Source organism: Anas platyrhynchos, chromosome 21 (genome assembly GCF_047663525.1).
Source record: "Anas platyrhynchos isolate ZD024472 breed Pekin duck chromosome 21, IASCAAS_PekinDuck_T2T, whole genome shotgun sequence".
NCBI lineage: Eukaryota > Metazoa > Chordata > Aves > Anseriformes > Anatidae > Anas > Anas platyrhynchos.
In genome coordinates, this window is record NC_092607.1 from 7555846 (window position 1) to 7571497 (window position 15652).

Sequence of the window (15652 nt, forward strand, 5' to 3'; positions counted from 1 at the left end):
TCCTAACAAGATTATATGGCTTTAACTTGTCCCCTTCTTATTCAGCTAATGATCGGCTGGGCAGGTAGACTACTAACCTCTTCTCTTACAGTCTTTTTTGTCCAAATGTGCTGTTCTGCTTACAGCAAGATATGCAATTACTCACAGTCTCAACTTGTTTTCATTGGCACAGGTTGAAAGCTAAATAAACTTTAACTATTCTAGCTTTACACCCTTTTAAACAGGGATATATCTTACTCCCCTACGTAGCTACATCTACAAAGGTAAGTGGCTGTTTGCTGGTTTTAGCCTGTAGCTATTGTCTGTGTTGGCCTCGTGCTTCTGTGGAAGGAGCAGTCGAAGGGCTCAAGTCAAAATCCCTTTAGCGGCTAAAAATGCTTGACCTGGAAGGTGAAGGAGTAATTCTTCAAACTATGAGAATCGATTAATTCTGGTTTTAATTCCTCCTTTTCTCTTTTGGTGGATAAAGTGGGCAGCCCTATGTTTATCAGTTTGCAGATACCACTAAAGGAGCATAAATGAGTGCTTAAAAATGAAATGAAAAAATAGGATCCTGGAATAAGTACATTACTTCTGTGTGTGAAACGAAAACATAAAATTGTACCCAAAGGAAAGCCTAAATCTGTAACCTAGTACACTCCTGAGATACTCCAATGCCCTTATTACGTTTATTAATGAGGGCTGTGAGATCTTAACAGGAATGCTGGCACTGCCATTCTGCTCTGTTGCTTTACAGTTTGGGGGAAAGTAATAATATAGATGATTAATTGTAAAGCAGAAGTCCATGGAAGTTTGGGGGCAGAGAATGGTTTCCTTTCATAAAAATTCAAATTAATTCTGTATCACCTGTTATATAACAGATTCCTGATATCTGCAGTGTCAGAAATCAGGGCCTGATCCTACTTCCCACTGAAATCGATGGGAGTTTTGTCATTGATGGAGCAGCTGAGCAAGTAACTTGCAAGAATTCATTTATTCAACAAATCTGGCTGCTGCTTCTGCTTATCTCTATTGATTGGTCTCATGTCCAATCAGGTTTGCAGCATTAGCTGCATTACCTTACAATAACAGGGGAACTCACTTGGGGCATGTTCTTACCAAGTCCTAGCATCCGCATGAAGATAAAAAAAAAAAAAAAAAAAAGGCACGTTCCATGCAAAGATACCTTCAGCATTTACAGGGGCAGGTGCCCCTATTGCTAGTTGTACAGCTCAAAGAACCACGTTGCCTTTTTGCAGTTGCCAGGCTCAAGACAGAAAAGTGAAGTGACTCATGGAAGTTGAGCTAATGCAATGGAAAGATGATGCAACAACGTATATAAACTTTGGGCTTGGGCAACCTGGCTTCAGATTTCAGTTCTCTAACAAGCTTCTGTATCATCTTCTGAGTCTGTCCTCTGTCATATGGGCTTCAGGCAGCCTTTCCTCAAGGGATGTGATGCTGGTGTGCAGGCACTGCAGGCAGCAATGCTGTCTTGGCACCCTGGAGGAGGGTTTGGGCAGGCAGCCCGGGCAGAGGTGTGCCCTCCTGCATCGCTGCGCTGCCATCACTTCTACCTGTGACTGCCTCTGGACAGTTGTAGTCAGTCAGAGGGGAACCAGGAATAGGACTGAGGTTCCTGTGGGCAGCCTTGCTCCCTGTGTTTGCCAGACTGGTGGTAGGCATGCTCTGAAAGGGGGGGAAAAATGTTATTTTCCATTTTCTAACTGGGTGTCGTAAACCACTTGCAGTAAAAAAGCAAATATTGAAACATCTTCAATGAAACCTTTTCACAAACGCGGAGTTTTGGCCTGGGCATGTATGTAGTTGAGTGTACCCAGCACTTGTCCCTCCCCATGGGCACCAGTGTGTGTGTCCCACCTCTCTGTCACCCAGCAGGAACAGGAGAGCATGTTTGTTGTGTACTGTGAGAAGCTGGAAGTGAGGCAGGGACAGGAAATTTGTGAAATTGGTTCTGAGCATCCTTTGTTCTGCCTAAGAAGTCACTTTCCAGACCCTTGTATGTGTCCTCCTTTGAAGGAAGTGGTTTTAGAAGGTTAGAACATGCATAACTATAATTCTGGGTTGCAAATAAGCCATCAAAGGGAAATTTTTGCAGGAGTGATTCTAACAAGCTTAGCACAACACATCCTATTGCTCCAGACAGGCCCTGGGCCTGAAATCCTTGATTACTATTGCTCGTTTTTCTTTCCTGTTTTGCTTATGTACAGAAGCTTTTGTTTTCTGAGCTCCTTCTCTACTTTCCATAACTTATAATCAAAGAAGACAGAGCAGTTCAATCATTAACCACTTGTTCTCCTTGCATTGTGTGATGTAAATGTTGATCTCCTAGACATCTCTTTTTTAATAATGTCATTCAGATTTTCCTACTTATAGGGTTGGTTATATGCAAGTTACACGATGGATTGTAGGGATCAACCCTTTGGATTTTGGTGGAGAGATGATGATGGTGGATCAGTTTGATCTGTGAAGAGATCCAGAGCTCTTTCCAGATGCTGGTGTGTAGCTTCAGAGCAGTAATTGATCTGGCGATCTAGAGGAGTTGCATGTGGGTACATCAAATATTTGAGTCCTGTGATACAACTTGCTTTCTTGCTGCTTCACACAGATTTATACGGGCACACAGCACCATATATCAGCATCAGGTAGGTATCAAACCACGGCTATTTGGTTGATTTAGGTGCTGGATTATTTACTGGACAGTCAGCAGGTAGAACAGCCCTGAATCTGATCCACTTTAGCACTATGCTTCTTGCTGGAGGAAGAGAGGAGCAGCTGGTCACTGAAATAACTGGGTGCCTCCTGTTCTCCCTCAGAGGTTCCCTTCCAAATCAGACCCTCCCTGGATACCAAAATACTCTTGCCTATAACTCTGTATTTAGTAAAAACCTGCTTTGTTGAACAGCAAACCCTGAGGAACAGCTTCTGCTTTGTTATTTTCCCATAGTGTCTTGAGGGTTGTGTGTGTGTTAAAATTACCAAACCTTTTACTTTTAATCCAAAGCTCGCTTTTGCTGATATTGTTATAATTCCTTCCCTTTTCAACCACATCCCCCACCTTTTTTCTATATATTATTATTTGAAGAAAAGCAGAGCTAAGACATGATTTAGGACCAGTCAAACCTCTGTGGCTTCCTTTTGCGTAAAGAAGCTGAGTGCAAGATTCTGTGCAAACATCTTTCTGTTTATGTATATAAACTAATTATGGAGACCTTGATCCTGCAAAGAACTCTGTGTATAAGCCAATGAAGCACCGGAGTTCTACAGAAGACAGAGCTCATAATATAAATACAGCTTATAGCCTTGCCTGAAAACCATATTGCTTTAAACGCACTGTTATATTTTAAGTCCTGAGTCTTCTACAAGTACAGTTATGTAAGGTTGCTTTCTAAAGATGTGTTCAATTCTGCATTCATACTGGCATAATTACACTGGAGAAGGCAGTCTTTGTACAAGTATTACTGTCTTCATTAAAATTTGTATCAGTATAACTTCATTGGTTTGAAGAAAAGAAGAAAAAGAAAAAACAGAACTGCACACAGTATCCTTAGCCAATGTTTTTATCAGTAAAACCTAAATATACATAGATGAGACTGAATACCAACAGTGCATTTCACAGTTAATTCCCAAGTGTCTTACACTTCAGTATAGTAAAAGCAGTTGTTCAGTGGAATTTAGAAACAGAAGTTGACTATTTTTTTTCTAAGTTTTTGTTCTGTAATTTAATTAAATTTATTGTTTTGTTGTAAACATTTTTTCAACAGCTCCGGGTACTTTTTTGTTTTATTTGGTCTCCCAAACAGACACGATGTGGTAAAGTCTTTGCCATTGTTAAGTAACCACAGTGGTTGCACCAACGCTTGGCCTGCACAACCTGGTGGTATTTCCCAAAGTGCATGTTTTCTAGTAAAATAACTGTTGAGATGATTCAAGTGATTTTTGTTGCTCTGCATATTTGCATGAAGAATGATTAGTAAGTTTACGAAACACTTCCTTGAAGTGAAGTCTGCTTTCGTATGGCTTTTGCTCATAGGAAATCCCATCGCTGAAAAATTTGGTCCACTGAACTCAAGTTTCAAAACACTTGGTGTTGTTAACAAACCCAAGTACTGAACACTAACCTCTCTTTCCAAATTCCATTTTGAGCTAAGTTTTTTTTTTTTTTTTTTATTTTTTGCCTGTCAGCCAGTTCCTCGCATCACTTATCCATTATCAACGGAGAAGTAAGTATATGGAAAATGTCCTGTAAATGGGAGCAGCTTGTCTCTGCTGGGGATTGGTGTGTGGTACCGCCCTGTCAAGTTTCCAGATGTCACCGACTTCACCGTGTGGTACAAATGGAAGCAAGTGACAGTTCCCCTTTCTGCTTTGTGCTCTTGCAGAAGTTTGTTAGATAAGCAGTAGGTGACTGAAACATGTTGACAAGCAGGGAATAGTCATTAATTATAGATTAATTGCACTCACAAAGAGCAGCTGACTGGTAGTGGAATGGGTAACTCTTTATTTGTCGATTTATTCAGTGCATTTTTTTGTGTATTTTCCATGAACTGTGGCAGAAACATCTTTTCAGAATTGATCTACGAATGTGGTGTGCAGACAGAAGGATGAATATTAATATGTCTCAACAGATTTCCTTGGGTCAGGCTAATGGAGAACGGGTGGGAGCAGCTGTAGCACATAGAGCTGGAATTGTGCAGGGTGGCCTGAGTGAAGCTCCGAACTTCTTTTGAATAGTAGGAGAGTCTGAATTCCCAGGAAATACAGCATTCTCTTCAAAATACTTACTGAAATTAATAATAAGAATATACACAGGAGAAAAACATACTTTCTCCATTTTCATTCCCCTAATTTTGGTTATTTATTTAAACTCTTTGGCCATTCTCTTCACTTCAGCCTCGTTGCATACGTTTTATTCAAGAGGAACTCAGCAGATAAGATGAATGCTGCTGGGGAGGGACTGCTAGCACTGCCCTTAAATTTTCTGTGCCAATTATGAGCACATCTGCAATATGAAGAGCAGAGAGAGCTAGTAGACTGGAAGACCAGAACTGCTTTCAGATCAATAGATGAGCTGACATTGAGGCTAGAGGACTGAGAGAAGTAGTGGAAAGGATAGACATATTTGGCAGATTTCTGAAGACATTCAATAGCGACACAGAGATGGAGCTGATAAATCAATAGCTCTTTGGGGAGATTAGATTGATATTTTAAATGTATATGGAACTGTCCTAGCCAGGAAGACCGAACAAACACTGAAGGAACAGATAAGCAGAGAAACGTTAATTCATATTTCTATATCATTTCAGTGTGTTTTTTAAAGGAACTGTGCGGAGCTCAGAACTGCTTTCTGTTTGCAGCTGGGAGGCTGGATCAGATGTAAACCTGATCGGCACTCGGGAATTCCTCAGGCTGGTATGGGTTAAGTTAGCATTAATGAATTATAATAAATTATTGCTGTTATGAAAAAGCATTTAATGCAGACGTTGTCAGTTCTCAGCAGGCCAGGACTGGGACAATTGTGCAATACTACTTAAGGGTGGAGGGGAAGTGGGCCCGGTCCCACCATGTATTATCTGCGTGGGGGTGTTTTCAAGAGCCCAAGGATGTAAAGGAAGGCATTATGGCAACCTTCAAACCATGTGATCTGCAAGACTTAGAATCTAAATTATGCTTTGCTGAAGACAAGGAGAGTTTTGTCAATGATCTCAATGGGAGTAAAACTGGCCCTTTGTACAGAGGGCTTTGTACTCCTTTTGACCACTCAGGCTGCCTCCTCATGCTACCAATTATATCAGCTGTCATAAATTAGAGACAAAATGCTATAAAGTGGTTTTAATCATCCTGGCATTCCTGGGGTGAAATGCAACTTGTGCTGTGTGCTGATCAGTGTTTGGCTCTCCCACAACGTCCCTCCATCTTCCCTACAAACCTGCTGGAAGTTCAACTTGAAAGTTTTTTGCCAGTGATACTGTTGTTGTGTTCACCAGATGTTGTGAAGCTAAATTAAAGGATAGCTTGTACTAATGGAATTTCCTAGAAGTTTACAAGTGAATTATTATGGTTGGAAAACTTAGGCTATTTAATATATATTTCCACAGAGGCATGAGGGGGGAGGACTGTGATGAATAAAGTAAATGCATAATGATGCGGGGGGATGTCCTTGGTTTGCCTTCCCTTATTTTGAACTCGATGGAAATTGGATCAACCCAAAGATGGACCACCCACTCATCTGTCCAGATTGCATTAGCCAAAGTGGTTTGTCTGGTACAGCTTCCCTGTCCAAGACTCACTGGACTGGCCTGTTTAACAGGGATCTGTTACATGCTGAAATATTTTTAGAATAATTTTATTTAAAGAAAACAAAAATACCAATTGCTAAGAGGAAACCAATTCTATGACAGCGGGGTTAGTTTGATCTTGTCTTTTAACTGCAAATACCATTTTATTTTGTTTGCACTATTTATATTTGTAAATAGATGCCAGATAAGTGTTTGAGAAGATCATTTCAAAATCATAAGGTTTTCTGGAAAATAGCGTACCTCAGCAGGACTTGGAAGGCTCCTAGCTTGAGATGTATTATGTTTGGTGTTGATAACATTGGTCATTGCAAGTTTATAACCCCTCAGTTCCCCTGAACATGGCTGCCTTCTGCAAGGGCTTTTGCTGATTACTGTTAAATTGCAGTATGGTGTAATTAAGAGGAAGGGGGAAATGAGGCCTGCCAACAGCGTAGGGCTTCAAAAATTGCTTATGGGGCTGACAAAATAGATTTCTCCACTCAGGAAATCAGTGCATTAGTAAAGAAATTGGAATATCACTTTCTTCACTAGATATTTGTGGTTGGACACTTGATCTTCCTCCTTTTGACACAAATACTTGCTTCTCCTTACATATACCATGATTGCTCAAATCATGATCATACACTAATGTGAGACAGGGCTTAGGACCAATTGATTACATGCCTAACTTATTCTCCAGACACCCTCAGAAAAGGCGAGGTGAGCCAGGCTGTGCTGGCTCCGTTTGTGTTGGGTTATAGACCTCTGCCTGCAGCTGGCTGAGGCTGGTCTTGGGCTCGTGGAGATCTGCGTGGAGGCTCCAATGTCCCTACCTGTAAGCTGGATGACGTTCAGTGCTAAGTAACGTGTTCCCGGGGCTCCCAGTTCCTTCAGCAATCACCGTGACAGCTCGTGCCCGAAACAAAAAACTCTGGTAGGACCTGTTGGATTAGACCAGAAGGTTTTCGGGCCGGTAAATTGGCATGTGTTGAATTGTTATTTTCCTTGGTGATCCTGTCATTCTCAAATATGAAATGTGAACCATCAACTGGTTTCAGTCTTTTTGTGAAAATTGCAAAAAGAATCTAAGAGGTAGTGGCAAATGTGAACCTAATCCAAAGAAGTTTGGAACTAAACCCACTCAAATTAGGAAATGGAAAAAAGAAAAAGAAAAAAAGAAAAAAAAGAAAAAAAAGGGAAATAAAGGACTAAACATAACTAAATATGAGGCCAAAGCATTAAAATGCCTTAACCAAAGCATTTTGCGTCACTCCAAGGCAGAGATGAAGTCAGGATACTTTAAAAATATCCCTAATCATAATTTGTCTGGATTTCTTTTTAGTTTAACCTAGCCATTGAATTTTCTTAAGATTGATTTGCAAATTATTTCAATATGTCAATGATTACCCAATTTAATTCTGATTTCATTTTGGTTTACCTTTTGTCTAGGAATATACGTATATACCTGTAGCATATGTGCCTTTGTGCTTCTGTAGCTGTGTGCGCACACCTACGTGCATCAGATTTGGGAAACCTGGTGTTTGTTCTTGATTCCCCTCCTGCTGCGTGGCTTTGCAAATGTTCTTACCTTCCACATGCCCTCTTGCACTTTCCTCTTGCTTGTAAAGGCAATAGCTGTTAGGGAAAGGCTTGTTTTGTTTTGCTTTGCTTAGCACGCATAGCTTTACAGTATATACCAGGGGAGCTCGTTGATGGAGATAGTGACTTTTGGCACTACCAAAACCCAAAGGGGAGCTTTCAGCTGCAGGCTGATGTTAATAATTAGCAAACAATGCTATTTGTGTATGCTGGAGTTAAAAATGACATCCGTATTGGCTTAAACCGACATCTAAGCTTGAGAGGACTAAATACACTTCTAGTGTAGTGTTCCCTAGGCTTTGTATTTGGCCATCTCTTCTGCAGTTTAGCCATCGGCAGCAAAACGCTGGTTCCTGAAGATGAACGGTGATACATGCTACTGACCAAAACTGCCCAGAGCTCGGGAATCGCACCCTTCTGCTTCCTCTTCTCTCCACCCCAGCCTTGTAGGGCAGCCCTGCAGGCATCTCTACCCCCACCCACCCTAACAGTGGCAGGCAGCTGTCTGCCCGCTTCTCACCATGCCAGCTCTGCTGATGCCTCAGACAATAGATGGACACATTTGTCATAATTCTGTGCAAATCTCTCTTAATGGATACGTATGTTTCTGGTCCTTGGTTCTGCATGGCTCTCGATGTCAGCTCACCCTGCTGCTGTTCCCCACGGACACAATAGCCAAGAGGAAGCAGAGCTGCTTCCAGTAGCTCAGCAGCTGCGCCCTGTCAGCCTGTTGAAAGGCGATCTCCCTGAACAATGGGCTAAAACATCAGCGCTACTGCATGGACATCACAGGCTTACCCTCACCGAGCAGTACGGTTGTGTATCTCCTGCCTGCCACAGACAGGACCTTACCCATCCATCAATATCAGCACTTTAAGTGCGGGGGGAGCAGCAGAGATGTGTTCCAAATGGTTTCACACTAGAAGGAAGCGGCAGACTTTATGTTTGGCACCACGTGCTGGAAGTCCTCGTGCTGGGCAGCACCTCTCCCCGCGGATGGGCAGGAGGTGCCTCTGGGACGTCATGCCTTTGATTAAAATTGGCAATTGTGAATCTCCTGCTGGCCCCAAGGCAGCTTGGTGAAATGAGTGCTTGTGACAGCACGAGCGCAGAAGCCTGTCATTCAGTTTCCAGCCTGCTTTAGCGTCGATGCAAGCCTTGCCAAAAATATTTCTCCCAGCAACACTTACAGTAAAACACCCTCCTGTCCTGGAACCTTTGCGTTAATTAAATGAAAATAGATCAGACAAAATCAAAGGTCTTCTTTTGTTGATTAAACCACAGTTTGTGTGGCAAATATCCTCCATCTGCTTACAGAAAATGTTGGCTCCTGATACCCCATGAACCAACTGCAGCCAGAGGCTGTGCTAGAGCTCTTGAAACCAGACCGAACCCTCCCTGTGCCAGCAGTGCCCCGTGCTGCCCCATCCCCTCCTGCACCTGCTTTGCCCTAGGCATTGCTGAGGCAGGTTTAGCTGTGGAGTTGGGTCTTATTGGAAATGTAAAATGAATATCTAGTAACAGGGCAATTTAATAGAGCAATTCCAAATGGCTGAAGCAGATTTATATCAGCACATTGATCAGTTGCTGGAGACTTGCAGAATCTTGATGGGCCCTGGCCAGATGAGCTCTATTTGATGATATTGCTCCTGTTGAGTTTTATACAAATTTCTCTTTATTACTCTCATTTCTTCTCCAAGAAAATCTACAGGTATCAAGAGTCTGGGGCCTGCAGCCCTGGCCCACCTGAAATCTCCAGCATTTGAGAGGTATCTAGGTAATTCAGACTTAAGAAGGACAAAGAAAAGAGAAACTCAAGTAGTGGTGAGAGAGGGAAATGGCTCTTACCTGTTCAGGCTTTGCTTGTGAAGCGCAGATTCCCTGATGATGAAGGCTACCAGGTTAAACCTAAAAATAGAGAGTAACTAGAGATGAAAAGTGCAAATGCTAGTGCAGACCTTCTGGAGCCCTTAAATGAATTTCTCAGTGCAGGGAAGTACTGGAGTGGAAACGGTAGGTACAGTTAATAGTTCAGCACGAGTTGTTATTTTCAAAGATCAGGGCATATTGCTGGATAAGATAAGTCAGAAGAATAATAAGATCTGCAGGGAAAGACTATTGTACCTAAGCTAATTCTAGTCAGGACTGAGAACAGAAAGAACAGAAGAAAATTCAAGTCAGCCCTCAGACACCAGGAAGGGAATCGGGCTCCCCAGTACATGGAGAGCTTATGTTGATCTCTAAATATCATTTCTCTATTGGAGCTGTTCATACAGTGAATCTGGCTGAAGCTTTATACAGCTCTTGTGCAAACCAGTTGAATCCAGTCTCAGATTAAATCAAAGTTTTCACAGGTATTTTAATTCCCTAGGAGCTAATGAATCACCTGAGGTAACGCAGGAAAAAAATAAGTCAGGCTTTATCAACTCTTTGATAACAAAAAAACACTTTCAAACACACGTACCCTGCCCGTTTCAAGGAGACTGGGTAAGGCATACGGTGCTAGAACACAGCTGAGCAAGTTGTACAGAAATCTCAAGATGTTGGGTAAAGCAAAGTTTGGGAATGAAAAGCTGCAGGTTCTCTGGAGTAGCCTTTGCTGATGTAATCATACGTGCACATTGAAGGGTGCGGGCAGAGCCGTTCTTTTTCTTCACAATTAAAGCCCAAGGCCGTGTATGTGAAGCTCCTAAGGCTGTTCCTCAGGCTTGCTGTGAGTGCAGACACCTGAACTTCCTGTAAGTTCGGACGTGCAGGACTGTGTGCTGGGTTAAATCACGCGGCAGGAAGGGCTATCTGCTTCCCTGGGCTTTGTGCTAGGCTTGGGCTTCAGCTCTGGGTTGCAGCTGGGCAAGTACCTTCAAGCAGCGTCCTTTGAGCATCACCACCCCTGCTGTGCGGTACCATGGCGCTTCCCTCCCCGCCTCAGCTGCTCAGCAGATCGTAGTTCAGCTGCATCTGACATGTGGGGCGATAGATCAGGAAGAAGATCATAATGCAGCTCCGTGCATTTGTGAGCTGGTGGTACCTCTGCAGACAGCGATGGTCTCCAGATGTGACAGGCAGCTTTGAAACTCTCAACCTCTGAGATGCCAGAATTTGGATCATAAGATGCTTTTCAAGTCTCTCTCTCTCCCTCCCCACCCAAGCCCAGTGTGCTGAAATTTTGGACCAAGCTGTATGGAGCAGCTTGTCCTTCTGTGTATGGACTGCCTAGTGTTGTGGGTTCTCAGTCCCCACTGGTGTCACTGGGGATAAAAAATATTTGCAGGAAGTAACCAGAGCTTTCTGAGACAATGGCTTTGATTTTGGATAGTAGTTAACTTGCTTTTTGTCCTTCTCATCAATACCCATAGCGTTTCAGATTAATAATCTGTTGGCTAAAATTTTGATTTAAAAAAAAAAAGACCTTAAAGTTCACACACAACTTTTACCGTGAACCTCTTTGACCTTTGAAAAAGAGATTCATAACTGTTCTAAAAAATATTTTCCATTTATACTCAGCTCACTTCCTGGTTCTGCCTGGGAACAAGAAGCAGGAAGCACCATAAATCTTGTGAAAAAGCCTGTTCTGGCAAGCGTCCTAGCCCAGTTTTGCTGATCATTGAGTTTTGGATCATTTGGATAAACTTCATGTAAGTAGCCAAGCTCATGTGCTTCTCCAACCCATTTGCAATCTCCAAATCCTATGAAGCCAACTCGTTGCTTAGTCTAGGCAGCCTGAACTTTGCCCCTTCCTGCCCCACTTTCTTTCACGCATAAAGCACGGTCTTAGGGCTGCTTTGTTTTTTTGGATGAACTTGGTGCTAATGTGGCTGGGAGTCTTACAGCCAAGTATAACATGTAGGCGTCATGCAACCTTCCTTCACACGGCTTTGCTAATACCCCCTAATCCTGTCTGGTGATACCTTGGGCTGTTCGGAGACTGAATTAATCCTGCGCAGAGCTTACCAGTTACACGAAACCACCACAAACCCTCCGCGTGGCGGCACGACGCTTGGTCTGAAGCTAGCAAGATGTTCCCTGTGCAACAGAGAAAGCAAGCTTGAACCCCAAAGAGAGAAGCAGCTCACAGAAGACGGCCTGGGAGTAGATTTTCCAATTCCTCCTCTTCTCCTCTCGTGGTGGCCCAGGGCTCTGTGCTGAGGTAAGGCCGGCAGCCGGCATGGCAGCAGCCCTGGAGCGCATTGCCCGGGGCTGCACGTACAGGTGCAGGTGCATCAGTACCCTCAGGTGTTTGCTCAGCAGAGGTAATGGGGTGCTATTACTCCCTCGGGCATTAGGTCTGTTTTAGTCCGAGAGCGTGGTGTGTGATGAGGGCAGCACAGCACTCGCTGACAGAGGGGTCTGCTGCCTGTCACACCTTGACTTGTTGAGCGCGAACACAGCCCGGGGATCACAAAGCTGTCATTACAAAGCATTAGCATGAGAAAAGGAGCACTCCTCATGTTTTGGCATGTCACACCCAAGTGACAGGGAGCACAAATACAGTCAGGCACACAGAACAGTGCAAGTCAACGTCGGCTTTGACAATGTTGGGCACCAAGGCTGTCACTCCTTTGACACAGCCCCTCCTTCCCCCTACCCACGCTGCCATTCGCAACAGCAGCTCGCCCACCGCTTTTATTTCTGCACAATGTGTCAATAATTACTTGTCAGGCCTCTGCTTATAGTCCTGGGATGCTGAATAAACGCTTATTATGCCTGAAAAATGTTGCAAGCTTTACCATAAATCTTGTGTTACAAATGCACACAATAGGGGCTATTGACACAGCGGCAAACACTCGCATTAACATGTAAAGTCATGCTGCCGAGAATGGAGTTTGACAAACTAACTTGCAGCAAAGGAGTTTGTTGACCTTTTCTTTGCCTTCCTGGCAACGGGACGAGGTTTGTGTGTATTAAAAACCCAGCTGAATGGGAGATGAGAGGGGATACTAAACATCTTCCTGTTAGGGCTGCGAGAGGGAGGGTGATCTGTATCTGAGAGCACTTCACAGCTGCCATTATCAGATATCAGCCTTCAAATATACAGGAGCTACACAAGCATCTGAAAGCTGAAGTTCGCTGTATGTGAATTCAGTAGCCCACAGACTTCTCCCTGTGCCTGTTTGCCCAGTAGAGGCCCTAATGGGAACGTTATTTCGGGCTGGCAGCTATTCATGGCTTGCCCCTGCAAATTGCAGCTCCTCAGCTGTTTTACTGCTTTGGGTTTCAGATTGCTTCTTGCAACAGGCTGGGGGGTTGATTTAGAGGTACTGGAATGAAGTACGAAAGGTGTTTGTCAACTGTACAAGTGTTACAAATTCAGCTCGGAATAAGAACCTTTAAAAGAAGTTTCAGAGAAGTGATAATTAGGGCCTGAATTCAGACACCTACTGACACCTTGTAACTGATTTTTTTTTTTTTTTGTGACTTGTCTTGTTTTGCTTTGTTTTTAAGGTGTGCAGGGATCTACCCTCTCTGTACCATTAGCCAGGACAGGTGAACTTTTCTAGAGCAGGTTTCTACCTGTAGGTGAACTGAGCTACCCCCTGAAGCGTTCCCTTGCTTTCCTTTTGTTTACAAGATTTTCCATGGTTCTCTATTTCATCTTTGAAATGTTCTTGTTTAGTTCAAGCCTATTTCTTCCTGCATTCAGTGACTGAAGATACTTGTTTAACCCTTTCATGTTTTCAATATTCTTCCCTCCACAGCTGTTTTCTGTCTTTTTATATCTCCTTCAACTTACTTTTTTTCTCATTTTGGCAATGTAAGCTTAATTTCTTTTTTATTAGCCAGTTTCCAGTAAGCTTTCAGTCCTAGATATCCTATCTGGATCCAGTGATCCAGAATTGGTGTTTTTGAAATGCTGGAAAAGAGTATTTTAAAAGAACTGCTTCTTAAATCACACTATTATCAAGAACATAGGAATAGGAATTTCCTTTGGTTACAGCCTGTACAAAGAAAACCAGCTTGTTTTAAGGAAAAAAGCTTTTGTTTTGCTTTTAGGAAAACCTGAAGCATGGAATACACGACCTAAACTCAGCAATCCAAAAATTCTTTGGTAAATATGGTGTACGTTGTATATATAAACCAGAGAGCTACATGCACGCTGTGGTACACAGATGAGCCTATAAAGCCCTGTGTACCAACCACAACCAAAATTGCCCAAGTGTTTATGTGTACCTATGGAGCGTTCGGTTTACTTTGTAAAGTTGGTTGGATGTTCAGCTAATCTCTAGAAGAACCACGTGGCCTGGATTCATCGCACCTGATTTGGGCTCTGGCTCCCCAGTGGTGTAAATCAGCGTGAAGCCGTGCTGCTGCTGTCCCGCTCCTCCCTCCCTGCAGACACACGTGCAGCTGTGGGTGCCCGCATCCTGCCTCCCTTGTGGCAGGTCAAATGCTCAGTGAGTTGCTTCGGGGAGCTCCTCTGGCAGCAAACTGTTGTTTTTTGTGTGGTTCATTTTCTTTTGTTGTAGCTCCGTGCCTTGGTTCACTGCAAATTCAGAGAAGCACGAGGGAAGGGTGATAAACACAATGCAGGGAGGGAGGAGAGGGTTAGCTTTTGCAGAACTTCATCTTTAGGCACAAAGTAGTTCATCTGAATTAGAAGGCTGGTTATATCCTTGTCCTTATCCTTCTACAGCAAGTAAAAGCAAAAAGCCATTAGAAGACCTCTAAGATCATAGGTTTCCCTGAGATCTCTCTATTGATGGTCCTTCGTTCGTGATATTTGACATAACGAATTTTCATCACTTTTACCTTAAACAGAATGGTCAGCTTTCTTTTAAGTAATGCTGATCTGTTTGGGATAAATGCACCACCGGCAAATGTTTATCACAGTAAATGAGGTTACTGGATTGCCCTGTTGCTGCTTAGCAGTCGACTAGGACAGGCACTTCTGCTTCCTTGCAAAGAAGAGGGATTTTTCTCTTTGGACTCTCCCACTTCCCCTGTCTTGCTGAGAGCACTTCAGACTCTGCCTGCCCTGTCCTGTGGCAGTGCTGAGCTAACCCAAATCCTGCCCAGAGCCCCGACCCTAATGCTTTCTGACAGTTAGGTCTTTCTTAAGGTCTGGAGCTAGCGTGCACAGACAGAGGTGCAGCAAGATCAGCTGGATGTACCCTAACACTTAAGAGAACACTGTGTACACAATATTGTAATGTCTGTGGCTTTTTCCTCTGATCCAGTGCACAGTAATCACTTCAGTCTTCAAAATAGGGAATGAGGTATAAAAGACAACACATGTAGCTGTGCTAGTTTGTAGAGCATTGTGTTAAATTAAGGTAGGTCTCTATTCCATGAATCCATATAGGTTGATAGGTGTCTCACCCTCTTTTCTCTGGTGGTAAATGTTTAAACCACTTATCTGCGTTTTATTAAACCTGGTTAATGCTTGGTTGTGCGTGTTTCGTTTTTCTTTTGGTCCCCATTGCACCAAATCTCCAACTTTATGGAAAATTGTTAAAATCTTAGCAGATGAATTCTTTATTCATGGATACAGCATCCTTTCTTCCCATTGCAGAAATAGAAGGAGCGCTGGAGCAGAGCACTGAAACTGTTCAACTGAGAGTTGCTTTCAGCATGAGGGATGGGGAAGGAACGGGATTTGATTTAACTTTAATTGCAGGAGAAACTTTAAGAGGCAGAGCTTAATGAGAAGCGTTGGCACTTGGCCTGGAAGATAAAACCAAGCCCACCTCTTAAATAAATAAATAAATGCTCTCGTGATTTTTTTTTCCCAAATACAAGTGGTCAGGAATTTAGTCTCACGTACAAAAGTTTCCAAC

The 15652-nt window shown here is 43.1% G+C and overlaps 1 long non-coding RNA gene across 10 annotated transcripts in view; it reads left to right on the plus strand.

The window, feature by feature from the left end:
• LOC106014601 (uncharacterized) overlaps positions 1-15652 on the plus strand; it is a 193600-nt gene that overhangs the window by 144353 nt on the left and 33595 nt on the right. The window contains exon 7 of one of the 10 annotated variants that reach the window (XR_005260550.2): positions 11382-11512. The exons of the other annotated variants lie outside the window; for them this stretch is intronic. This is a non-coding gene — a long non-coding RNA (uncharacterized lncRNA). Of the gene's footprint in view, positions 1-11381; positions 11513-15652 lie in introns of those variants that run through there. 10 annotated transcript variants of the gene reach the window in all.